The sequence below is a fragment of the Myotis nattereri genome (genome assembly GCF_964212035.1).
Source record: "Myotis nattereri genome assembly, chromosome: 1".
Classification (NCBI taxonomy): Eukaryota; Metazoa; Chordata; class Mammalia; order Chiroptera; family Vespertilionidae; genus Myotis; species Myotis nattereri.
In genome coordinates, this window is record NC_138075.1 from 104,303,613 (window position 1) to 104,329,469 (window position 25,857).

The 25,857-nt window shown below is 43.1% G+C and overlaps 1 protein-coding gene and 1 pseudogene across 8 annotated transcripts in view; one reads left to right on the top strand and one right to left on the bottom strand.

Moving 5' to 3' along the window:
* The window catches only part of PARD3 (par-3 family cell polarity regulator), an 823,338-nt gene that overhangs the window by 595,617 nt on the left and 201,864 nt on the right, over positions 1-25,857 (bottom strand). The gene's annotated exons all lie outside the window — the stretch shown is intronic.
* The window catches only part of LOC308528133 (glyceraldehyde-3-phosphate dehydrogenase-like), a 47,137-nt pseudogene continuing 42,268 nt past the window's right edge, over positions 20,989-25,857 (top strand). The window contains exons 1-2 of the transcript in view: positions 20,989-21,287; positions 23,113-23,165. The product of the transcript in view is annotated as a glyceraldehyde-3-phosphate dehydrogenase-like (transcript). The remainder of the gene's footprint in view (positions 21,288-23,112; positions 23,166-25,857) is intronic.

Below are 25,857 nucleotides of genomic sequence, written 5' to 3' on the forward strand. Positions count from 1 at the left end.
GGGAGTCCTTGATAAAATGTATTACGGCAAAAGACACTATGTCTTAAATATACAAGCTGGCTTAGTTGCTATGGAGGACAAGAGCTACAGACCCAAAACAAAATAATATTATTTGCTTCCCTCTGGCCTCTCTTCTTACCCCAAATCTACCTGTCCCTATGTCAGAAGGATGTTTGTTTGCTTGTCTTAACTTGCTCTCATCTGCAGTGTTTCCATTTCTTTTCAGTTTGTAAGAGCTGCAATATCCAAATCAGAGAATCATTAAAAATGAATTCAAGTCAAATCAAATCATCCATAGACAAAAAACTGTATTCATCACGCTACATTTTAGGGCAAGAAATTTTTTAAGACAATTATCTGACTAGAACAGAGGGGAGGAGAACAGAAAAAAAGAGACAAAGGCATTGTTTTAAGCATATAAAATTTGAGTTAATCAGATGGCTGGTTTTCATTTCACCCTTCTAAACAGCCTGCATTCTATGTGTCACTTCTTGACTGCAGTAATCAGAACTCTACTAAAGGAGACAGTTATGTGAATTTATTAGAAACCAAAGAAATCACTACAGAAACAGTCCCTAAAACCCAAAGATAATCCTGTAGGCTCACCATTGTCAAGATCTGAATACTAAAATATACAAATCTACGATTAGATACCTCTATGATAATTTTAGTTACAGTATAATGTGTTACTGTATCATTTCTCTGCATCTACTGCATAAAAGTGAAAGAAAATCTAGTTTTCAACATCATACTCCCACTAAAATTTGCACTCAATTAACGTTGTCAGAAGCAAAATTCAATTTTCTCCCCCGTGTATAGACGTGAATGTACCAAACAGATTAATAATTCCCATTGAGAGTGTGGCAAAGTGTTTCTAAGCAACCTTGCTCCATCATCTTCTCTGACAAAAACAAGGAAATAGAGTTTTAACTGCAGATTGATGGAGCTCTGAATACTAATGACGAGGCAAGAAGGAATGTTCATTACTGACTCTTGGGAAAAAAACATAGGAGAAGATTCTAGCTATAAATAAATTCTAATTAAAATTAGTGTGTAGCTCATATAGCTGGACCCAAGTCTAGAGATGAAGTTCCTTTAGTGACTGTCCATTCATGTGAGCTTGCCTCACTAATATACCTGCATATTTAGTTTTAGTGAATGATTCGTGTATGTTTTCTGGAAGTTACTTGAGGGAAAAATCTTCCAAACGTCAATTTATTTACTGTGGAATTTTTTTAATCCTTAGGAATATTTAAACTGATTACATTCTTAAATTAGTATCTTTGCCCAAGAGACCTTTCCGGTCTCAAGCACTGAACTATTATGACAACCCAGACTCAAAATTGAAAAACGTCTCAAATGGCTGCCCTTGCTGCTGAACACATAGCACAGCATAATGAATCTAATTTGAATGAGGATCCAGGATGTTCTTCTCCACACACCCTTTTCCTGCTCTACCCAGATTCATCACTGATGCTCTAGTAAGATGAGTTATCATATGATTCATCTTCCCTACCTATAAAATAGGATGAGAATTAATTTTTTCCAATAAAAACTGTATAGACTACCAGAAAATAATGTATTTTATTTTTTAAAATTTTAAATCAATAACAATAACAACAAAGCCCAGAAGAAGAAGAAGGAAGGAAATAATAAAGATCAGAGCAGAAATAAATGAAATAGAGACCAGGACTTGCTCTCTCTTGGTATAGAGTTGAACTTGATGAAAACAAATTATGGGAAAGAACCAGAATGCTGGAGGGCCTACAAAAAGTAGTGGTAGAAAGAAGGGATTTCACTGGTGATGGATATGAATTAGAATCTCACAATAATATTATGGGCATGCCTGACAACAATGGAAACACACAGGAGCTGATTCATTGGCTAACTAGAAGGCATTCTTTATAACATAGCAAGCTAATTTTACATTAGCTCTGCAACTTAAGAAATAGAAAGAACATAAAGCTTATATTAACTATTTAAAAATTTACACCAAAATCCAATGAATTCCCCAGTAGAAATATAAAGACTTGCTGGAAGTTTTATTATGTGAATTTAATACCACTTCAGTTGTCTTAAAGGTTGTGGTATAAATATATTGTCCTTTACTGCTCCAAATCACAATTGAAAGAAATAATAACGTTCTTAAGAATGTTTCTGGAGACGGTGGGGAAGATGGCGGCGATATAGGCAGACGCGTCCCAGGTCGTGTCCCGGAGCAAATGGAGTCAGCAGCTGAAACTAGTAACACCCACACCGAATTGGCGAAATTGCTCAGCTGGTGAGACGGTTTGCAGCCGAGAAGAGCAGAACTCCCCAGGAAAGGTAAAAAAAAAAACAACAGGGATTTGGGCAGGAAAGTTTGCCAGACCTCTGAACCCAGAGAGTCGGAGGGAGACCACGCGGCAGCCGCGTCCCTTGGGACAGGCACAGCCCCTGACGGGGGAAAGGAGAACCGCGGGATTCCTGGCGCCGCCGGGGGAATTGAGAGCTCAGTGCTGTGATCACAGAGGACTGAGCCTAAAGGGGGCAGCCTGAAGAGCTGACCAGACCATGCAGTCCCGGTAAGAGAAGAAGCTTACAGAAACCAAGCCTTCCCCGTTTCCGCGGCTGGCGTTTGTTTGATTGTTTTCACTGAATCCTGTTCATGGGACATTTCGGATACAGACACTCACCTGTGCTGAAGAGAGGGAGAGTGTGAGGAGGAGTGGAATCTGGGGAGAGACTGAGGAGAGAGGGGGAGCCGGGAGAGGTGGCAGCGAATTGAGTGCTGAGACACCCCTGAGCGCAGGACTGGGGCAGCCATTCTCTCCGGAGAGTGAGACTCCTCCCCCCAGCCCCCAGGCAAGGAGCACAGCCACACCCAGATTCCACCCTGTAGAAGATCAAGGATTAAAATAACCTGATCAGTCCCTGGGAGTTAACAGGGTCTGGCCTATAGAGGGATTTTCAATCCCAGCAACAACACAGCGCTGGTAACTAACTATTACGCAGCCAGCTCTGGGCAGTGAACTTCCACTGGACAGAAAGGCCCTATAGCCTCAGAGGCCAACCCCAAAACACTGCCACCCAGAGGCTGACCCACAAACTGACTCTTTGCTTAACACAAAATAAGGCAGTCTGGGAAACAAAAGCGGTCTGCTTTACAATAAGGACTGTGGTTTACAACACAGAGGAACAGTGTATCGCAGGGAAACTCAACACTCTCCTGAATACCTGGCAGGTCTAAGGCGAGCCACACTGAAGAATAGAAGAACCAAGGGACCTTCACTACTGCAATTTTTTTTTTCCACCTTTTAACTAAGAAACCAATTTCTTTTCCTTTTTTTTTTTTTCTTCTTTTTTTCCTCTTTTTTTTTTCTTTTTTTTTTCTTTCTTCTTTTTCCATCACCTGATTTTACCCTTTTAATTACTACCTTCTTATTTTTAACCAGTATTACTACTGCTACCATTTTACCATTTTTTAAAGTGCCATTTTATTTTCTCTTTATTTTATTTTGGGATTAGTGTTCTCCATTCTATTTTCATCGTTATATTATTGGTTGTTTCTAGTTTGCATTCATCTCCAGGGAGCTGTTGCTGGAATTTGTTGGGATTAATGGCTGTTCTATAGGAGTATTCTCCTCATATAAAAAGTCTCTTCCCCTCTTCCACTTCATTCTCTCTTTTCGCTCTTTTTTTTTTTTCTTTTCTTTTCTCGCTTTTATTTTCCCCCCTTCTTTTTCCAAATTTCATTTTTGCACTCCTTTTTTTTTTTTTTTGGTCCCTACTTTTCTTTTCTTTTTCTCTTCTATCTTTTTCTCTTTCTTCTTCCTTGTTCCCTAATTCTCTTAATTTGGGTGATCACCTTTATTTGGGGTTAATATCGTGAATATATTTGTGTATAGTGCCTGGTATGTGGTGCCTTGTTGTGTTGTATTTTGTGCCTTTAAATCAACGCAGCAGGTCCAAGCAACAGCAACCTCCTGAGCAACACACCCTCTGCCGAGGAACAGCAGCTGTACGTGAAACCTCGCCCCACCAGCCAGAAGAGCCACCACAGCTGTGAACAGAACCCACCAGAGGAGCTGCTGCCAACTGAAGAGCAGCTGCTACCACAACCGCCCGAAGAGCAACCACAGATCAAGGAGTCACTGCCACCAAGGGAGCAACCACTGAACGACTCAACGTCTAGATATGTCAGTGAGATCAAACATGGGTAGACAAAGAAACCCCCAAAGGAAAGAGAAGGAGGACTCTCCAGAAAAGCAGCTAAGTAATACAGAGGCATGCAACATGACAGAAAAAGAATTCAGAATAAGGGTCCTAGAGTGCATAAACCGGATGGAGGAAAAAATCGACAACCTCTGCAAGAAGGAAGACGAAACAGATGAAAAAATCGATAACATATGGAAGAAGCTAGAAGAAACAGATGAAAAAATCAACAACTTAAGTAAGACCCAAGAAGAAATGAAGAGTGATATAGCTGCAATGAAAAACTCCATTGAAAGTATCAACAGTAGACTAGGAGAAGCGGAGGACCGAATTAGTGAATTAGAAGACAAGGAAGCAAAACACACCCAAAATGTACTGCAATTGGAGAAAAAAATTAAAAGACAGGAGGAGAGCCTAAGGGAGCTTTGGGACAACATGAAACGAAACAACATACGAATAATAGGAGTACCAGAACAACAAAAGGATGAACAAGGATTAGAAAACCTATTAGAAGAAATAATATCAGAAAACTTCCCTGAGGTGGGGAAGAAAAAAGTCACACATGCCCAGAGAGTGCCAAACAAGGTGAACCCGAAAAGACCCACACCAAGACACATCATAATTACCATGGCAAATGTTCAGGACAAAGAGAGAATCTTACAGGCTGCAAGAGAGAGACGGAAACTTACATACAAGGGTTCTCCCATTAGATTGTCAAATGATTTCTCAACAGAAACACATCAGGCCAGAAAAGAATGGACTGAAATTTACAAAGTGATGCAAAGCAAAGGACTGAATCCAAGAATACTCTATCCAGCAAGGCTATCATTCAAACTTGAAGGGGAAATAAGAAGCTTCACAGACAAAAAAAGGCTAAGGGAGTTTATCACCACCAAGCCAGCAATGCAAGGAATGCTAAAGGGACTGGTATAAAAATAAGAAATAAAAAGCTCAGAAAGAAAACAGCCACACAAAAACAGAAATGGCTACAAACAAGTACCTTTCAATAATAACTTTAAACGTAAAGGGACTAAATGCTCCAAACAAAAGACATCGAGTGGCTGAATGGATAAAAAAACATGACCCATACATCTGCTGTCTACAAGAAACCCACCTCATTAGAAGGGACTCACACAGACTGAAAGTGAAAGGATGGAAAAATATCTTTCAGGCAAATGGAAAGGAAAAGAAAGCTGGGGTAGCAATACTTATATCGGACAAAATAGACCTCAAAGTGAAGGCCATAACAAGAGATAAGGAAGGCCACTTCCTAATACTAAAGGGATCAATACAACAAGAAGATATAACTCTGGTAAACATATATGCACCCAATGCAGGAGCACCCAAATTCATAAAAAAACTCCTGGAAGATATCAAAGGAGAGATCAACAACAATACAATCATAGTAGGGGACTTTAATACACCACTGACAGCACTGGATAAGCCCTCTAGACAAACAATCAGCAAAGATACAGCAATCCTAAATGACTCACTAGATCAGATGGACTTAATAGACATCTTCAGAACACTTCACCCCAGTGCCACGGAATATACATTCTACTCAAGTGCTCATGACACATAATCAAAAATAGACCATATATTGGGTCACAAGCAAAGTATCCCCAAATTCAAGAAGATTGAAATCATAAAAAGCATCTTCACAGACCACGATGGCATAATATTAGAAATAAACTACAATAAAAACAACCAAAAATACTCAAACACCTGGAAGCTGAATAGCATGCTATTAAATATTGATTGGGTTACCAATGAGATCAAAGAAGAAATTAAAAACATCCTGGAAACTAATGACAATGAAAACACAACAATCCAAAACCTATGGGACACAATGAAAGCAGTCTTGAGAGCGAAGTTTATAGCTCTACAGGCCTATCTCAAAAAACAAGAAAACATGGTAGTAAATCATCTAACTCTACAACTCAAAGAATTAGAAAGAGAGCAACAAGAAAACCCCAGAGTGAGCAGAAGGAAGGAAATAATAAAGATTAGAGCAGAAATAAATGACATAGAGACCAAAAAAACAATACAGAAAATCAATGAAACCAAGAGCTGGTTCTTTGAAAGAATAAACAAGATTGACAAACCTCTAGCCAGACTCACCAAGAAGCAAAGAGAGAGGACCCAAATAAACAAAATCAGAAACGATAGAGGCGAAATAACAACAGACCCCACAGAAATACAAATGATCATTAAAAAATACTATGGACAGCTCTACTCCAACAAACTAGACAACCTGGAGGAAATGGACAAATTCCTAGAAAAATACAACATTCCAAAACTCAATCAGGAAGAATCTAAAAATCTCAACAGGCCAATAACTATGGAAGAAATTGAAGCAGTCATCAAAAAGCTTCCATCAAACAAAAGCCCAGGACCAGACGGCTTCACAGGGGAGTTTTACCAAACATTCAAGGAAGAACTAAAACCTATCCTCCTCAGACTACTACAAAAAATTCAAGAGGAAGGAACACTTCCAAGCTCATTCTATGAAGCCAGCATCACCCTAATACCAAAACCAGGTAAAGACAACACAATGAAAGAGAACTACAGGCCAATATCCCTCATGAACATAGATGCCAAAATCCTCAACAAAATCTTAGCAAATCGGATCCAGCAGTACATCAGAAAGATCATACACCATGACCAAGTAGGATTTATCCCAGGGATGCAAGGATGGTACAATATCCGCAAATCAATAAACGTGATACATCACATAAACAAACTGAAAGTAAAAAACCACATGGTCATATCAATTGATGCAGAAAAAGCATTTGACAAAATTCAACACCCATTTTTGATAAAAACTCTCAGCAAGGTGGGAGTAGAAGGATCATACCTCAACATAATAAAAGCCATATATGACAGGCCCACAGCCAACATCATACTCAATGGGCAAAAACTAACACCATTTCCTCTAAGAACAGGAACAAGACAGGGATGCCCCCTCTCACCACTCCTGTTCAACATAGTACTGGAAGTGTTAGCCATTGCAATTCGGCAAGAAGAAGAAATAAAAGGCATCCAAATTGGAAAAGAGGAAGTAAAACTGTCCTTATTCGCAGACGACATGATATTATACATACAAAACCCCAGAGACTCCATCCAAAAGCTACTAGACTTAATACATGAATTTGGCAATGTGGCAGGATACAAAATTAACCCCAAGAAATCTGAGGCATTTCTATACACCAGTAGTGAACTTTCAGAAAGAGAGATTATAAAAGCAATCCCGTTTACCATTGCACCAAAAAAATTAAGCTACCTAGGAATCAACTTAACTAAAGAGGTAAAAGACCTCTACTCAGAAAACTACAGGACGTTGAAAAAAGATATAGAGGAAGACATAAACAGATGGAAGAACATACCGTGTTCCTGGATTGGTAGAATCAACATCATTAAAATGTCCATACTACCCAAAGCAATCTATAAATTCAACGCACTTCCCATTAAAATACCAACGGCATACTTCAGAGATCTAGAACGAACTCTCCAAAAATTCATCTGGAATAAAAAAAGACCCCGAATAGCTGCAGCAATCCTGAAAAAGAACAAAGTAGGTGGGATCTCAATACCAGATATCAAGTTGTATTACAAAGCCACTGTTCTCAAAACTGCCTGGTATTGGCACAAGAATAGGCATATAGATCAATGGAATAGAATAGAGAGCCCAGAAATCGGCCCGAACCAATATGCTCAATTAATATTTGACAAAGGAGGCAAGAACATACAATGGAGCCAAGATAGTCTCTTCAATAAATGGTGTTGGGAAAATTGGACAGATATATGCAAGAAAATGAAACTAGACCACCAACTTACACCATACACAAAAATAAACTCAAAATGGATAAAGGACTTAAATGTACGACAGGAAACCATAAAAATTCTAGAAGAATCCAAAGGCAACAAAATCTCAGACATATGCCGAAGCAATTTCTTCACTGACACAGCTCCTAGGGCACTTGAAACTAAAGAGAAAATAAACAAATGGGACTTCATCAAAATAAAAAGCTTCTGCACAGCAAAAGAAACCATCAACAAAACAACAAGAAAACCCACTGTGTGGGAAAACATATTTGCCAATGTCATATCTGATAAGGGCCTAATCTCCAAAATTCATAGGGAACTCATACAACTCAACAAAAGGAAGATAAACAATCCAATCAAAAAGTGGGCAAAGGACCTAAATAGACACCTTTCAAAAGAGGACATTCAGAAAGCCAAGAGACATATGAAAACATGCTCAAAGTCACTAATCATCCGAGAGATGCAAATCAAAACAACAATGAGGTATCATCTCTCACCTGTCAGACTGGCTATCATCAACAAATCAACAAACGACAGGTGCTGGAGAGGATGTGGAGAAAAAGGATCACTTGTGCACTGCTGGTGGGAATGCAGACTGGTGCAGCCACTATGGAAGACAGTATGGAGTTTCCTCAAGAAACTGAAAATGGAACTCCCATCTGACCCTGTGATCCCACTTCTAGGAATATATCCCAAGAAACCAGAAACACCAATCAGAAAGGATATATGCACCCCTATGTTCATAGCAGCACAATTCACCATAGCTAAGATCTGGAAACAGCCTAAGTGCCCATCAGTAGATGAATGGATTAGAAAACTGTGGTACATCTACACGATGGAATACTATGCTGCTGTAAAAAGGAAGGAACTCTTACCATTTGCAACGTCATGGATGGAACTGGAAAGCATTATGCTAAGTGAAATAAGCCAGTCAATGAAGGAAAAATACCACATGATCTCACTCATTCATGGATAATAGAGACCATTATAAACTTTTGAACAATAATAGATACAGAGGCAGAGCAGCCTCAAACAGATTGTCAAACTGCAGCAGGAAGGCCGGGGAGGGTTGGGGGGCAGGAGGTAGGGGGGTAAGAGATCAACTAAAGGACTTGTATGCATGCATATAAGCATAACCAATGGACATAAGACACTGGGGGATAGGGGAGGCTAGGGGACTGTCTAGGGCGGGGTGATAAAATGGACACATATATAATACCCTTTGTAATACTTTAAGCAATAAAAAAAAAAAAAAAAAAGAAGTAAAAAAAAAAAAAAAAAAAAAAAAAGAATGTTTCTGAAATTTTCTTCTATTCTCCAACGCCTAATCTTAGATCCTTTAAAAAAATGGTGAGCGGGCATTGACCCATTTTTCTCTAAACAATTTTCAATTCCATTAAAAACTAAGGGGGGAGTCACACAAAAAACTATTCCAGTATCAAGTTGTTTCCATTTCCTCCTAAAGACTTCGGAAATTATGTGGAAATTAGAAGCAGTACTGAAATCTAGTGGTAGTATTACTGGTTAGAAAATGACTTGTGAGAACACATGTGCTCTTCACTATCTTCTTGTATCCACTTGTTTAAGTGAATACAGTGGTTATTCTGATGTAGATGCACCTACAAATGAAGAGTAGTCAGTCATTCACAAAAACTAAAGCATTATAAACCACTGGGACAGCCCACAACAAATGAATTGATTGCCCTGAAGTGTTCTCACTGCAGGACTGTTGTGTTATAAACTCTCTGTGACAGACACTGAGAGGTGCTTACACCAACATCAATTTTCCTCTTCCTACTCAGTAAGGAAACTCTGGTTTTTAGCTGAGCAGGCATGTGCTTGCCTTGCAGCTATCTGTTTTCACATTAATCCTACAACTAAAGCATGATAAAAATTGAAATCTTAGTTGATACTTTAAAGAACCAGCCTAAAAGGTAGCCTTCCTCCTTTCTGCTGCTTCGAATGTGAACTCAATGGTGGACGTTCAGATAGCCACCTTGGGTCATCAGGTGATGACACCTCAGTAAGACAGGTGTCTGGTTCCCTGACATTAGGGACATCATACATAGCCGCCCTGGGCTGCCAACTGCTTGACCTCTTTTACATAAAAAAAAGAAATAAAATTTTTAGTATTTAAGTTGCCATTGTTATTTTTGGGTGGATTTAGAGTTATAAAATGCCATACTTAATCCTAACAACGTAAAAGGTTTACGAGAAAGAATTTACCAAATAATAAAAATAGTATGAAAAGAAAAATATAAAGATCTTAGTTTTTGTTTTAATGCTATGAAATTTATATCAAGTTTAAGTATATGCCAGTAAAACAACAAAACACTGAGAAGCAAAATAGTTGTTCTTGTCAGCAGACATCCAAAGTGCCCTATTCTCAAAAGTAAACAGTCAAGAAAGCTGCTACTCTGAGTAACAGCATCAGAGACACACAATCTCCCTGGCTTTGCTGTTTTTCTTTGGGTTTTGTTGTCTCCAGCTTTTGGAAAAACAAGATTTCTACTCTAATCATTTCAGAAGTAGTGTTTTTTTAATCCCTGTCTTTTCTTTTCCTCAGCCTTCTTGAATGTTCCATCAAAGAGTACATCCATTTCAGCCTTCAAAGTTGAGAAAACGGAGCTCAACCAATCTGCTTTCAGACACAGTTAAGAAAAAGACATTAAAAATATAATTAGGAAAAATTATCTTCCAGAGTCACTGCACAAATGAAATATGAGAATACATGTGACTCCATAAACTAAAGTACCATAGAACTGATATTAGCATTGATTCTATGTTAAAATAATAAAGGAAAACGAAACATGTTCCCGCCCAGAATGAGAATATACTTTGCAATTTTATCACTTTAATTCTCCAAAAGTTTCTATAAAATTGGTATTTTTTTAAAAATCAATGTGAATTAGAAATTAATTTTAATTCCTTCATCTCTACCTATTTATTAATTCATATCAATAATGTTCTCATATCTAGATATTTTATTAGACTTTGGGGTACATAAATCATTCAATATGACAAATTCTTAGCATCATTCAGATTATACAACATATGCCTGATACATAAATTTGAAGATATAAAGATGCCTAAGATGCCATACTGATTTTTGAGACCATTATTTTTCTTGGTCCAAAAGAGACATGCATTTGTGGATGTGAGACTCTTTAAGTCAAAGGGGAAACCCATCATTACTGCATTAGAGACTGTAATCTTATCCTCTCCTTTGCCCATGTAGACATAATATCCCTGACAACTTCCTAAAATGAACAATGAACTACTGATACTGTCTCAGAATGGTCCAATACAAAGGTTTTTTTGGTGTAGCAAGAAAAAAGTTCTGTGCTTGGAGAGTACAGACCTGTGGGTTTCGATTTCACTTTAGTCACTTACTATCAATAACATGTTTCATAAGCTAGTCCAAGTACGGTAAGGTTAAGCCTAAACAAGTATAAAATAGGGACAATATTTATGGAAACAAGAATTCAGATGCTGGTGCCTTGGTTCATTGGTTCCACTTCATCTCTTCTCCAGCAGGTAAATAGTGCCCAACTAATCAAAAAGTTGAGTATTCCAATCCTATCTAATAAAAGAGAAACATGGTAATTAGCGTACGACCGCTACCCTTCCCATTGGCTAATCAGGGCGATATGCAAATTAACTGCCAGCCAAGATGGCGGCCGGCAGCCTGGCAGCTTGAAACTAACGTGAGGCTTGCTTGCTTCAGTGACGGAGGAATCCAATGTTCCCAGCCTGCCTTGCCGGCCTCTGAGCCTGCAGTTTGAAACATTGTAACAAATATAGAAGCTAAACAAAACCCCAGAAACCTGCTTTCAGTGAGCCGGGATCTCAGAGCTGGAGTTATACATTGTTTCGATTATAGAACCGAAACAAAGCAGATACATGCTTTCAGCAGCGGAGGCCTAAGAGCTGGAGCCTCAGAGCTAAAGCTGGCCCAGAATAAAAAGAGAAAAGAAAAAAAGGAGCGGTTGGGAGCGTCCGTCACCTGCCAGCCTGAAAACAGCCCTCAGCCCCTCACCCAGACTGGCCAGGCACCCCAGTGGGGACCCCCACCCTGAAGGGTGTGTGACCAGCTGCAAACAGCCATCATCCCCTCATCCAGGCTAGCCAGGCACTCCAGTGGGGACCCCCACCCTGATCCAGGACACCCTTCAGGGCAAACCAGCCGGCACCCACCCGTGCACCAGGCCTCTATCCTATATAGTAAAAGGGTAATATGCCTCCCAGCACCAGAATCAGCGGAGCCGCGAGGCTTCCCGGCCCCAGGATCAGCGTGACAGGGGGCAGCGACCAAACCCCCTGATCGCCCTGGGGCTCTGTGTGTGACAGGGGGCAGGGCCACAACCTCCCTATCCACCCTGCTCTGTTCGTAACAGGGGAAGGCAGCCCAACCCCCTGATCAGCCCTGCTGTGTGCCTGATAGGAGGGAGCTCCCCAACACCCTGATCACCCTGCAGCTCTGTGTGTGACAGGGTGCGGCGCCCCAACCCCCCCCCCCCAAGGGCCCTGCTCTGTGTGTGATGGGGTAGAGCTATAACCTCCCCATCGGCCCTGCCCTTAGTGTGACAGTGGCGGCGCCCCAACCCCATGATCGGCCCTGCTCTGTGGGTGATAGAGGGCGACGCCCCTACCGCCCCCCACGGGCCCTGCTCTGTGTGTGACGGGGTAGAGCCATAACCTCCCCATCGGCCCTGCCCTGAGTGTGACAGGGTGCAGCACCCCAACCCCCTGATCCACCCTGCTCTGTGTGTGACAGGGGGCGGTGCCCCAACTCCCTTATCGGCCCTACTCTGTGAGTGACAGGGGGGAGCTCCTCAACCCCCTGATCGGCCCTGCTTTGTGCGTGAAAGGGGGGAGCTCCCCAACCCCCTGATCAACCCTGCTCTGTACGTGACAGGGTATGGAGCCCCAACCCCCCTGATGGGCCCTGCTCTGTGAGTGACAGGGGGCAGCGCCCCAAACCCCTGATTGGCCCTGCTCTGTGCGTGACAGGGGGTGGCGCTGCAACCTCCCCATCGAACCTGCCTTGAGTGTGACAGGGGGCGGTGCCCCAACCCCCCAATCGGCCCTACCCTGAGCGTGACTGAGGGTGGCATCGCAACCTCCCGATCCGCCCTGCTCTGTGCATGACAGTGGCGGCGCCCCAACTCCCCAATTGGCTCTGCTCTGAGCCCGACCAGGGGCTGCACCTAGTGATTGGGCCTGCCCTCTGCCACCCGGGAGCAGGCCTAAGCCAGCAGGTCGTTATCTCCCGAGTGGTCCCAGACTGCGAGAGGGCACAGGCCGGGCTGAGGGACCCCCTCTTCCCCTCGAGTGCACAAATTTTTGTGAACCGGGCCTCTAGTTTTATATAATAAAGAGGTAATATTTTAGCTCTCATGAGCTCATTTGTGCCTGGCTGGTCCCATTCCTCTCTGGCGAGGTCATTTGTGCCTGGCTGGTCCACATTCCTCTCTCCCAACTGTCATTTTACTACTTGTCTCCTAAAACAATCATGTGGTCACTAGGTTTTTCCCTACTTTGATCACATGGATTTGTTTTTTTCTCCTCAGATACATTAGTTAGCTATTTGCAAACTTTTGCTGATATACTAAACTTGAAAGTTTAACTCTGTGTTTGCTTCATTCTCACTAACACTCATAAAAAAAAGGGCACCCCATCCACCATTATCTATAAATTTCACTAATATACTGCATAAGTAATGATTCCAGATTATTAAAAATATATATACACATTACCCTGTGGTTCTATTCAATTTGACATTTTGCAATAATCATTACTTCTTTGAACAGTTTAGTACACATATACCATTTCTTTATCCAATTCAGTTAATTTGGTATGTAAGATTTCCCCCAAAAAATGCTTTATTAATATCATGATACTTAATACCTATACCCTTTTTGTAAAGCAAGTAATTCTATAAAGCTATCAAGGAAAGCAATAACATTTTTGTAAGATGATTACTACTTTAAAGTCCAGATTCCATTATCTTATAGATATTTACACATTTTCAAAAATGTTATTTCATTAGTCTATTAGGGATTCAAATTAAACTAATTGAATGCTAATTTTTCTTTTTAAAAACAATCTACTAAATTTCCGCTGCTAATTCTTTTATTATTTCTAGTAATAAGACCCATCATTTTTTCTAATAATTCTTCTTTTGTCAAAACTCTACGAACCTGGAGATGATAACATTATGGGAAGTAAAAAATGATAATCATGGACTGCAAGTGTGCTTTCAGATTATTGAGCACACATACTTCCCACCATTCAAATCATCTTTTGTAAATCCTATAACATTAGTTTACATAATTTTTTAAAATAAGGGAAACAGTAGAAAATAGCTTGTTGTTTCTGTAAAATGAAGGAGAGGTGCTTCCTTATGCTTGAATAAACTAAACTAACTGTAGGACACAAACACACACACACACACACACACACACACCACTGAAATTCTCCAAGGAAGAAATGAAGATAGCTTGGAGATGGTAGTGTTAGTTCTATCTTCTGAATTCTGAGCCATATGAATACATCACTTATTTTTAAAATGCATGTTATCATTATAGACCCACAGGACAAGAACCCTCACAAAATGTTTGCCAGCATTTTTTAAAAATCTTCCCTAAAATCCCATGATATTCAAATATCAATAAGAAGAAAGTAGATGAGTAATGTCAACTAACAACTACTACTTTAACACACATTCGTTCTCAGCCCCAATCTATATTATAAAAGGCCTGTGGACCTAACGCCACAATGAACAAAGACCAGCGTGGGTGGGAAGGGCTGCGAACTTGGCGAGGCGCATGCGGGTGGGCAAGGCTGCGTGTGCAGGTAGGCGAGGCCACGCAATTTTCCATGCTGGGCTTCTAGTTGAAACATAAAGAAATAGGACAACAGGAGATAACAGAAGATGGCAGCATAGGTAAACAACGGAAATTGCTGCCTCACACAACCACTTCAAAAATACAACTAAAAGACAAAACGGACATCATCCAGAACCACAGGAAGGCTGGCTGAGTGGAAATTCTACAACTAGAAGGAAAGAGAAAAGCACACTGAGACTCAGAGGAGGTGCGGAAGTAAAGTGCAGAGGTACGTTGGCACACACAGAAAGGGCTGGCAACTGAGGACACGATTGTCTTTTTCAATTGGGAGGGAGACATACGCTCCCGACTGCTCTGAACTCCAGTTCTGGGCGAGTCTCTGGGGACTCAAACTCATATGGGGAGAAACTGGACTGTCTGGCATCGGGTGGAACTCGAGGGTGGCTTTCTGTCAGAGGTGCTTGCAGCGAATACTGGGACACTGAGACTCGGGGCCTCTTAGGGTAGGACTGAGGAGCAGCCATAGCTGCTTGCTCCACCCTGTTGGTCCCCTGAGACCCCGCCCCACCCAAGCTGTGCACAGAGGCTTTTGCATATGAAACACCTGGCCCATTGCAATCTGAAAATTACCTAACAAACTGCAGCTGGGTCAAAGAGACCCAGAACTTCCAAAAGGAGGCCCAAGGCCTCACAGCAACTTGCATTGCTTCACAGCTGGGCCTCATCTGGGCACCTCCAAACCCAAAGAAGAGGAATCTACAGATCTCTCCATAGAGAATCTTAAAAGCAGCGAGAGAAAAACAGTCAGTTACCTACAAGGGAGTACCCATAAGATTGTCTCCGGATTTATCAACAGAAACTTTGCAGGCCAGAAGGGAGTGGCAAGAAATATCCAAAGTGATGAATACCAAGAACCTACAACCAAGATTACTTTACCCAGCAAAGCTATCATTCAGAATTGAAGGTCAGATAAAGAGCTTCACAGAGAAGAAAAAGCTAAAGGAGTTCATCACCACCAAACCAGTATTATATGAAATGCTGAAAGGTATCCTTTAAGAAGAGGAAGAAGAAGAAAAAGGTAAAGATATAAATTATGAACAACAAATAGACATCTATCAACAAGTGAATCTAAAAATCAAGTGAATAAATAATCTGATGAACAGAATAAACTGGTGAATATAATAGAATCAGGGGCATAGAAAGGGAGTGGACTGACTATTCTCGGGGGGGAAGGGGTGTGGGGGGTGTGGGAAGAGACTGGACAAAAATCGTATACCTATGGATGAGGACAGTGGGGGGGGGGGGGGGGGTTAAGGGCAGAGGGTGAGGTGGAAACCGGGTGGAGGGGCGCTATCAGGGAAAAAAGAGGAACAACTGTAATAATCTGAATAAAGATTTAATTTTAAAAAAATAATACAGAATATAACAACAAAAAAAGAAATAGGACAACAGAAAACAAAGGTATGGGAAATAAGGTAGAAAATAATCTATATATGTAAAACCCTAATATGCAAATAGACCGAATGGCAGAACAACCGAACAACCAGTCATTATGACATGCACTGACCACCAGGGGGTGCACGCAGAACATGGCAGGCATCAGCAGCAGGTGAAAGAGCATGGAAAGTGGTGGGTGTCAGCCATGGCGGGATGCTAGACAGGTGAGTGGGGGCGCCAGACCAAGGCAGGGCACCAGTCACTGTCATCAGGGCAAGCCTATGGTGGTTACCAAAAATTCTTTGCTCCTGTGCACCACATTCCTGTCCAGCAATCGCACCCGCTGCCAACATTAGCCCTGCTTGCACCCACTGCCAGCACCAGCCCCGCTTGCACCTGCAGCCACCACCAAAACCGCTGCTTGCACCTGCTGCTGGCGCCCAGCGCCAGTCCCAATCGCTCAGTGCTGTCAGCGAATGCAAGTGGCGGCTGCAGGCCCCAATCGCCCCTGAGGGCTTCTCCACCTCCACCTGCTACTGAGGAGCAATAGGGGCAATAGCTGCCTCTCGCACCCGCTGATGGTACCGGCCCCAATCGCTCCGTGCAATCAACAGGTGCAACCAGGGCCAGCGCCGTCAGCACGTGGGAACGGCAGCAGTGTGATCGGGTTTGTCAGCAGACAGGGGACCTGGAGCCATGGTGGGAGAGGCTGGGAGGGTGTTCAGAGGATGGGTGTTCAGAGGGTGTTCAGAGACCTGCCCCTGTGCCCACTGCAGCCTTGCGGCCCACCGTTCTTTTCAAGGTGCACAAATTCGTGCACTGGACCCCTAGTAAGAATATAAAAGAAGTAATGATGTGATTATTTTCTTTAAAATAATTACTTGATCAAAGAACTCAGTATCAAAAATTTGGAAAAGCATCAAGAGGCAATCTAGTCAGATGAGTAGGAATACACCTTAGACCGTTTTCATCAGACCTCAGGTTTTCCTGGGGCTAATCTCAAATAAAAAACGTTTGTCTTAGCTTCCAGAATTATCCACCTACACAGTTAAGGAGGGGAGGGGGAAAGTGGGGGAAATGAAGGCCACATCTGAAGATGTACATAGAAGTATGTGGTTTTTTGCAAAGACAAAATGGCAAATCCATGTGTATGTGTATCTAAAGCATTTTAAAATCAATTTTTGTACTATTATAGTTATTATAATAATCTCCACCTTGGGAAAATGGAATGAATTTTGCTCCCAGAGTTAACTACTACTATTAAAAAGCAGACACAGTGTAATCTCAAGGACAAACAGGAATGCTCATCATTTTAACAAAGTAATTCATGTGCCATGGCCTAGATTCCTTTGAAACTTCTCAAAGAAAGGATGTTATCTATGCATATATAAAAGGCTAAGCGACCTTCCAACTGACTGACTGACCTTATGACTGGTAGCTATGACGAGCAATGACCACCAGGTGGCAGATGCTCTGACAGGTAGCTATGGCATGCACTGAACACCAGGGGCAGACACTCAACACAGGTGCTGCCGAGTTGCGGTGAACTGCTCTCTCGCAATCCAGTACCGCTCAAGGAATGTCAGAGAGCCAGTTTCGGTCAGATCCCCACAGGCCAGGCCTAGGGACCCCACTCACTCCGCAGACACCCTTCGAGCTGCGACACCCCCACAGTGCGGCCAGCAGGGGAGGAACTGCGGGAGGTTGGCTCTAGGGCATTTACAGCCCGTCTTGCCCAGTCCCACCCCACCGGGAACCTTCTAATTAATTACCTTTCAATGTGCATGAATCCATGCACCGCGGCACTAGTATATTATAATCACTGGTGTTAGTGATGATATTGTTTTATACATGAAGAAATTTAGAGTGCTAGGAGGAACTCGTTTTATTTACACCTCCTGCATGCTACTGTCAGAGGGGGGTTATATACAGACAGAATGTAAAGGCATGATTAGTTAAAAGGCTCTGATCACCAGCCAAGAAAAGTAAGCATTTGACAAATCAGTGTAAATAAGTATCCTGTAACCATTCCCATTAGCACTCTGAAACCAGCTCAAGGCTTGCTCCTGGATGTGCCAGGCCACGGGTAAATTCACAAATGGCCCCATGCACTCGCTATAATGCTCTGCTACTGCAGCCTTAAAACTCATTTTGTTTAGTTTTTTTAAATATATTTTTATTAACTTCAGAGAGAGAGGAAGGAAGATGGAGTAAGAGATAGAAACATTAATGATGAGACAGAATAACTGATCAGCTGCCTCCTACAAGCCCCACAGTGGGAATCTTCCCAAATGAGGAACTCAGATGAGACCCAAAGTCAGAAGACAGAAGGGCCAGGCTAGAGAGATACTGACTGGCCTTCCTCCAGGGGCCCAGGGCCAAGGCCAATAAGCCCACCAATATGGCCAAGACCTCTGAGGTCTTCCAGAAACCTGATGAAAGTCCAGCAGCCTTCTATGATAGACTCTGTGAGGCATATCAAACCTATGCTCCTTTTGACCCTTGAAGCCCCATAAAATCAAACTATGGTCAATGCAGCCTTTGTAGGTCAGGCTCAGCCTGATATAAGGAGGAAGCTACAGAAGCTCGAAGGATTTGCAGGGGGAAAATGCACCCGTGCTGCTAGAAATAGCAAACAAGGTTTTCATCAACCAAGACAGCTAAGAAGGAAGCGAAGGAGAGACTGAAAAAGAAAGCAACCTTGATAGTGGCGGCTATTAAAGAGTCAAGCTTCCAAGCCAGGAGGAAGGAGGACAAACGTTAAGTGGGATCAGTGTGCCTATTGTAAGGAATCTGGACACCGGAAGAATGAATGTCCAAACCACCAGAAATGGAAGTCAGGGTTGTCCAACCCATCCAACTGCTACCGGCTGGAACCGCCTGAGTCAGATCTCATTGGGCTGGCGGCAGCCAACTCAGACTAGGACAGACTGGGCTCTTTCCAACTGGGCCCCCACAATCCCATGGTCAGAATGAAAACTGGGGGCCAGACTGTGAACTTTATGTTGATATGGGGGACTGAGCACTCGATAGTCACTTAGAAGGTAGCTCCTCTCTCAGAAAAGGAGGTCACCATTATTGGAGCTACTGGAGACCAGACCCCGTAGACCGTTCTGCCACCCTTGCCCATGACAACTTGGGAGCCACCAAGTGATCCATGAATTCCTGTACTTGCCAGATTGTCCATTGCCTTTAATGGGTAGAGAACTTTTAGCCAAGATGGGAGCAGAAATCACCTTTGCCCCAGATAGCTCAGCACAGTTGCACCTAGTTGAGGAGACCTCTCCAGTGATCCTGTCCTTAGCAGTGCCCAGGGAGGAAGAATGGAGACTTTATACCTCCCAAAGGACTCACCATTAGAGCCTGAATTAGAGGAAGAATTCCCACTGGTCTGGGCAGAAGGAAATCCCCCTGGCATGGCCAAAAACCACACCCCAGTACTAACTGACTTGAAGCCTGGGCACAGCCTGTCAAAATCTGCCAATATTCAATTCCAAGGGATGCACACCTAGGAATCTAGGTCCACTTAGACCGGCTGGTTCAGTGGGAACTTCTTAAAGGGTGTTAGTCTCTATGGAACACCCCTCTCGTGGCCGTAAAAAAGTCTGGGACTCATGATTACCACCTGGTGCAGGACCTACGGGCTGTTAATGAGGCTGTTATAACCCTGCATTGGTGCTGCCGAACCCCTACACTCTTCTGGGACTCATTCCATCAGAGGCGGAATGATTTACATGTCTAGATTTGAAAGATGCCTTTTTCTGCCTTCAGTTGGCACCCTCCAGTCAGCCCCTGTTTGCCTTTGAGTGGGAAAACCCAACTACGGGGGCCAAGGAGCAGTTCACTTCGACCAGACTGCCACAAGGGTTCAAGAACTCCCCGACTCTTTTTAGCGGAATGCTAGCATCTGATCTGTTCAAGGACAGGACTTGGAGTGCATTCTACTCCAATATGTAGACAATCTCCTACTGGCTAGCTCCAGGCGAGCTCAGTGCTGGGAAGAAACACAAGCCCTTCTGAGACTCTTAACTGAAACAGGTTATCAGGTGTCCAAGAAAAAGGCACAAATCTGTCAGAGAGAAGTCAAGTACCTAGGTTTCCCAATCACTCGAGGGAAACGAAGACTAGGGACTGAGAAGAAGCAGACAGTATGTGCTATTCCAGTCCCTAGTACTCGGCGGCAGATTCGGGAATTCCTGGGAGCAGCAGGGTTTTGTCAAATTTGGATCCCAGGGTTTTCAGATCTAGCTAAGCCCCTCTATGAAGCTTTAAAAGGAGAGGAGAAGGTAACCATTGACTGGGGTCCTGAGCAGGAAAAGCCCTTCACCACCATAAAGGCAAAGCTCACTGAGGCCCCTGCACTAGGGCTACCAGATGTGACACTTGACTTTACCCTCTTCATTCACGAGAACAAGGGTAGCCCTAGGAGTTCTAATTCAGGAGTTTGGACCCTGGCAAAGACCAGTAGCCTCTCTCTCCAAACAGACTGACCTGGTTGCCTTTGTCTGTCTCTCCAAACAGATTGACCTGGTTGCCCCCATGTCTCAGGACCCTCACAGCCAAGGCATCAGTCAAAGAAGCAGATAAGCATACCCTGGGACAAAACTTAAATGTAAAAGTACCTCATGCTGTTATCATCCTAATGGAAGCAAGGGGGCAGCACTGGCTGACTCATACTCGGATGACCCAGTATCAGGGGCTCCTATGTGAAAATCCATGGGTACAACTAGAAGCAGTGAGGACTCTTAATCCTGCCACCTTTTTACCCGTTGCTGAGGGAGCCCCTGAGCATGATTGCCTAGAAGTCTTAGAGGAGGTTTACTCCAGACGACCAGGTCTAACAGACCAGCCTCTCCAGAATCAGGATCTTATATTTTATACAGATGGGAGCAGGTTTCTAGATGAAGGGAAAAGACGAGCTGAATATGCAGTAGTATCAGACTTTAAGACAGTAGAGGCACAGGATCTGCCCGAAGGATGGTCAGTACAGAGAGCAGAACTTTTGGCCCTGGTCAGAGCTTAGAACTTAGCAAGGAAAAGCGCACTAACTTTTACACCGACTCAAACTATGCCTCTGCCACCTGCATATCCACGGGGGTATATGCAAGGAAAGAGGACTCCTGACCACTGGAGCGAAAGGAATCAAAAACGAGAATGAAATCCTAAAATTACTAGAAGTGGCCTGGGAGCCCAAGGAAATAGCCTGTATTTGGTGACTGTAAAGGTCACCAAAAAGGGAAGGATTCAGTGTCAGAAGGAAACTGTTATGCAGATGCAGCAGCCAAGCTGGCTGCTAAAGAACAAGTAGCACCTTTGTAGATCATATTGGCCCCTGAATTACCTGAACCTCTGAAATACACTCCTCGGGAAGAAGGTTGGTGGACACTCACAGATCATAGGGCCTATGTCCCAGAACAGTAGCCCACAGGTAGTCCTCCAGCAGCATGAATTTACTCATTTAGGGAAGACTGCCCTAGAGGCTTTGTTAAGCAGATACTACCTAATTGCCGTCTTCCCTCCTTATGTGCCTCAATCTCTTACTCAATCTCTCAGCGCTGCCTTCTCTGTACACAGAACAATGCAAGGCAGGGTCCTGTAGGACCAATGGGAGTACAACGCTGGGGGCAAGCTCCCTTTGAGAACTTAAAGGTAGATTTTACAGAAATGGGGCCTAGTAGAGGGAATAAATACCTCAGTCTTTATCTGCACTTTTTCAGGCTGGGTTGAGGCATATCCTACTCACACAGAGTAGGCAAGAGAAGTCACTAAGGTATTGCTGAAAAACATAATTTCGCAGTATGGAATGCCTCTAACCATAGGATCACATAATGGCCTAGCTTTTGTAGCCAAAGTGGTACAGCAAGTAGCGAAGGCCTTAGGAATTAAATGGAACATACAGCTTACAGACCCCAGAGCTCAGGGAAAGTAGAGCACATGGACCAGACTCTCAAGCAGGCTATGGCTAAGCTATGCCAAGAGACAATCTTACCCTGGACAGATATCTTGCCTCTTGTACTCCTGCGGGTACACTGTGCCCCAAGGGCCAGGGTAGGTTTCTCTCACTTTGAAATTCTATATGGCAGACCCCTTCCTTAATTCTGCCAAAGGGAAGTTTGGGGGAAATAGGAAACTTAGAAATTCAGAAGCAATTACAATGACTTGGGAAAACTATCTTTGAAGTCCACAGATGAGTTACTGACTGATTGCCCATTACGGCTGTGCACCCTCATAAGCCTGGAGACCAGGTTTGGGTAAAGGACTGGAAAAAGGAGCACCTTAAGCCAACTTGGAAGGGAACCTATCCAGTCATGCTAACTACCCCCACAGCTCTCAAAGTTGAAAGACTGAACACCTGGATCCACCACTCCTGGGTGAAAGCAGCCCACCAGCAGAGTGACGCCCAGCCTGAGAGGAAGGTGACCTCCGACCAGAAACACCCCCTGCAGATTATCCTCAAGAAGATGATGGACTTGGCTGACTGACCTGTTCCAAGGAATTCAGATAACACCCTGCTGAATTCTTCCTTACACTAATATTTTTCTTATGGCCCCCTAAAAGTAATATGCTCTGATATTTCTGGATAATATTGTCTTTATCTTTCTAATAACTCTTATTTTGTCATTTTATGAGTGTCGCCAGAACCCTAGACTAGTACCAGGAGGAGAACTCTTCTGCCCCTGCTGAGACACAGAAACACTATAAATTACTACCTCCTCCATAGCAAAGGAATTTATTGCTGTCCCCAACCAAGATGAGACTGATTTTTTTTTTACTGTTACTTTTGGCCTCCCCTCTCTATATACAGGTATTACAGGTACCGGAAACCTCTCCACTCATCCTGTAGCCTGGAAGTTACAAGTAAGCAAGCTGAGTGGGGGACCAAAAAGTTTTAAATTCCTCCTCTCCGATAAAGGAAGTTAATCAAGCATTGGTTGTATTCCATGTATGCCAGACAACTGATCCCTATGACTTTATAACAGGCTGTGGAAACCTAGGCTGGCAGCAGGAATACAGCCACAATAATAAGTATATCTGTTAGGAACCAATACCAAATCTATAATAATAAACGTGTAATATGCTAATTAAACCGGACATCCTTCCGGATGACCTTGTGGTTGAAGCTGGGGCTGAGAGGAAAGCCTGGGTCCTGGTTGCCAGAGGGAAGCAGGTGCTGGCAGCCAGGGGAATGAAGGCCTACTCTTGCATGAATTTTGGTGCATCAGACCTCTAGTAAGGTAATAATAGGATATCCAGGCTGCCCTGAATTAAATGAGTTCTACTGTTCTAAGTGGAGCTGTGTCACCTGGGCTACCTGGATATCCACAGGGAGGACAGGGAGATTAGAAAAACTACCAGCCCCCACCACCTGCCTGCCTGGGAGTTGCAATCCTGTGTGTCTCACCATTTTCAATGTCACTGAGACCAGATTTATCACAGGTTTAACTATGGGCATCCAAATTGACAGAAGAGGGAAAGATCCTGGAAGAATAATTCTAGTCACAGCAATCCCCTTCTTCCCAGACACCCCTAAGGTTACTAATCAATCAGGAAAAAGACTCTCTGCCCACCAAGGATTAAAAACAAAGCTACAGACCCCCACCCTGCACAAAAAAACAGATGCACAAATTACTTAATCAGACCTAGCCAGTCCTAGCAGAATCCTGCTGGCTATGCTTTCCTCTACCATCTCACATCTACCCTGACCCTTATGAAAATACCAATGTTACCATGAATCAGACCACTGACCCAGACCAAACTGAGCGTCTGCCAGTCCAGATCCCCAGACCTGCTATAATCTAACTTCTAGCAAACCAGGCACCAACCCAATAGGAATATCAAATTGTAATCTAACACCACCAATAAACCATACAACTTGTGCTCCAAATGAAACTATATGGATCTGCAAGCCAAATGCTTACAAATGCTTGCCCTCTGAAGGAAGTGGTACTTGTTATCTAGCTTGGCCCTTACCAGGCATCACTCTATATGGAGAAGAATTATCACAAAGACCTCCAGGCCCTAGCCCTCATACAAAGCGGGAGATACAGTTGATCCCCTTAATACTTGGGGTCATAGGAAGCCTATCCCTTTCAGGTGCATCCTGGGGTGTACATCAAGCAGCAATACAAAATTTAGCGTGGGACACTGCACAAGACCTCCTCCAGGTCTCACCAGCTCTAGAGAATCTACAGGACCAAATTAACTCCCTAGCAGAGGTAGTATCATAAAACTGGCAAGGACTGGACCTCCTTGCTGCCAAGGAAAGAGGAATTTGCCAGGCACTGGGAGAGGCATGTTGTTTCTATGCTAATCAATCTGAAGTAGTACAAGACATAATAAAAAAAACCCATAGGACAGAGCTAACGACCAAATGACTAGCCAGAAGTGAGCAAGCTACTGCTTAAGGACTTCTACTTTGTCATCTCACCACATGGTTACTTCCTTTCTTACCCTTGCCTCAGCATTCCTCTTAGTAATCATCTTTGGGCCATGCTTACTCAACTGTTTAACCCGATCTATCTCCTCCAGATTAGAGACATTCAAGCTCCAAATGGTGCTACAAGCCAGGATGCAGAATTACCATTATAACCCCCTCAGGGAAGACGAAGAAGACTCAAGCTGCTGAACCCAATAACAACGTCCCTCCTCAGCAGGAAATAGGTAGAGAGCAGTAAGTGACCCTATCCCCAACTCCTGAGTCTTCTATAATCCCTAAGGCTATATGGCTAGCTTGAGGATCAAGAGGGGAGAATGAAAGGGAAAATAAGACATGGGGGGGGGGGGGGGTGGCGCACGGAATGTAGCTATCTGAATCTGTGCCAGTAACTTGCATTCTGACTCACACTCTTGCTAACCAATAATTAACTCCATTCTTATGCCTGTCCTGCCACGCAGAACCTGTTCCTGGAATACTCCCATTTTACAGAGGCCATAAACCATGAACCATATACAATCACCGGAGGGGGTTAGCAGCACTGGCACCAGACAGGCCAAGCCTCTGAGTGTAATCGCACTTCCCCATCCCAAATCACAGGGGGCTGTAAAGCCTGGAAGCCTGATCCATAGTTGGGGGACAAAGAAACTAAGGGTATAAAGGGAAAGCTTCATCCATATTCATCACTCAGGATTTGGAGACTGACTCCCCTGAGTCACAGCAATAGTGCATCTGCAATAAAGGCTACTTTTCTGAATACCATCTGAGACCCCGGCTGATTAATCTCCCATGCCACCTGGCAGCTTTATCAGCAACAACACCATGACCTGAAATGAATAGCCAGCCCCTCTAACTTCATACCTCTGCACACAAATCTTATATTAACTTTTATTTAAACTCTATACTTTCTGAAGAAGCATGCATAAAGTTTTTATTTTCTAGAAGTTTAGTGACAGGCTATTCCAATAAGGACAAATACAATCATATTATGCACAGACTTAATTTTTTTTAATGTCAAATTTTTCTCTTCTTACACCTACATGGTACCAAAACTGGAAAAGGATTGGGAATCTAAGTATATTTTCATTTAAAATGCAATCTGATAAGTATCAAACC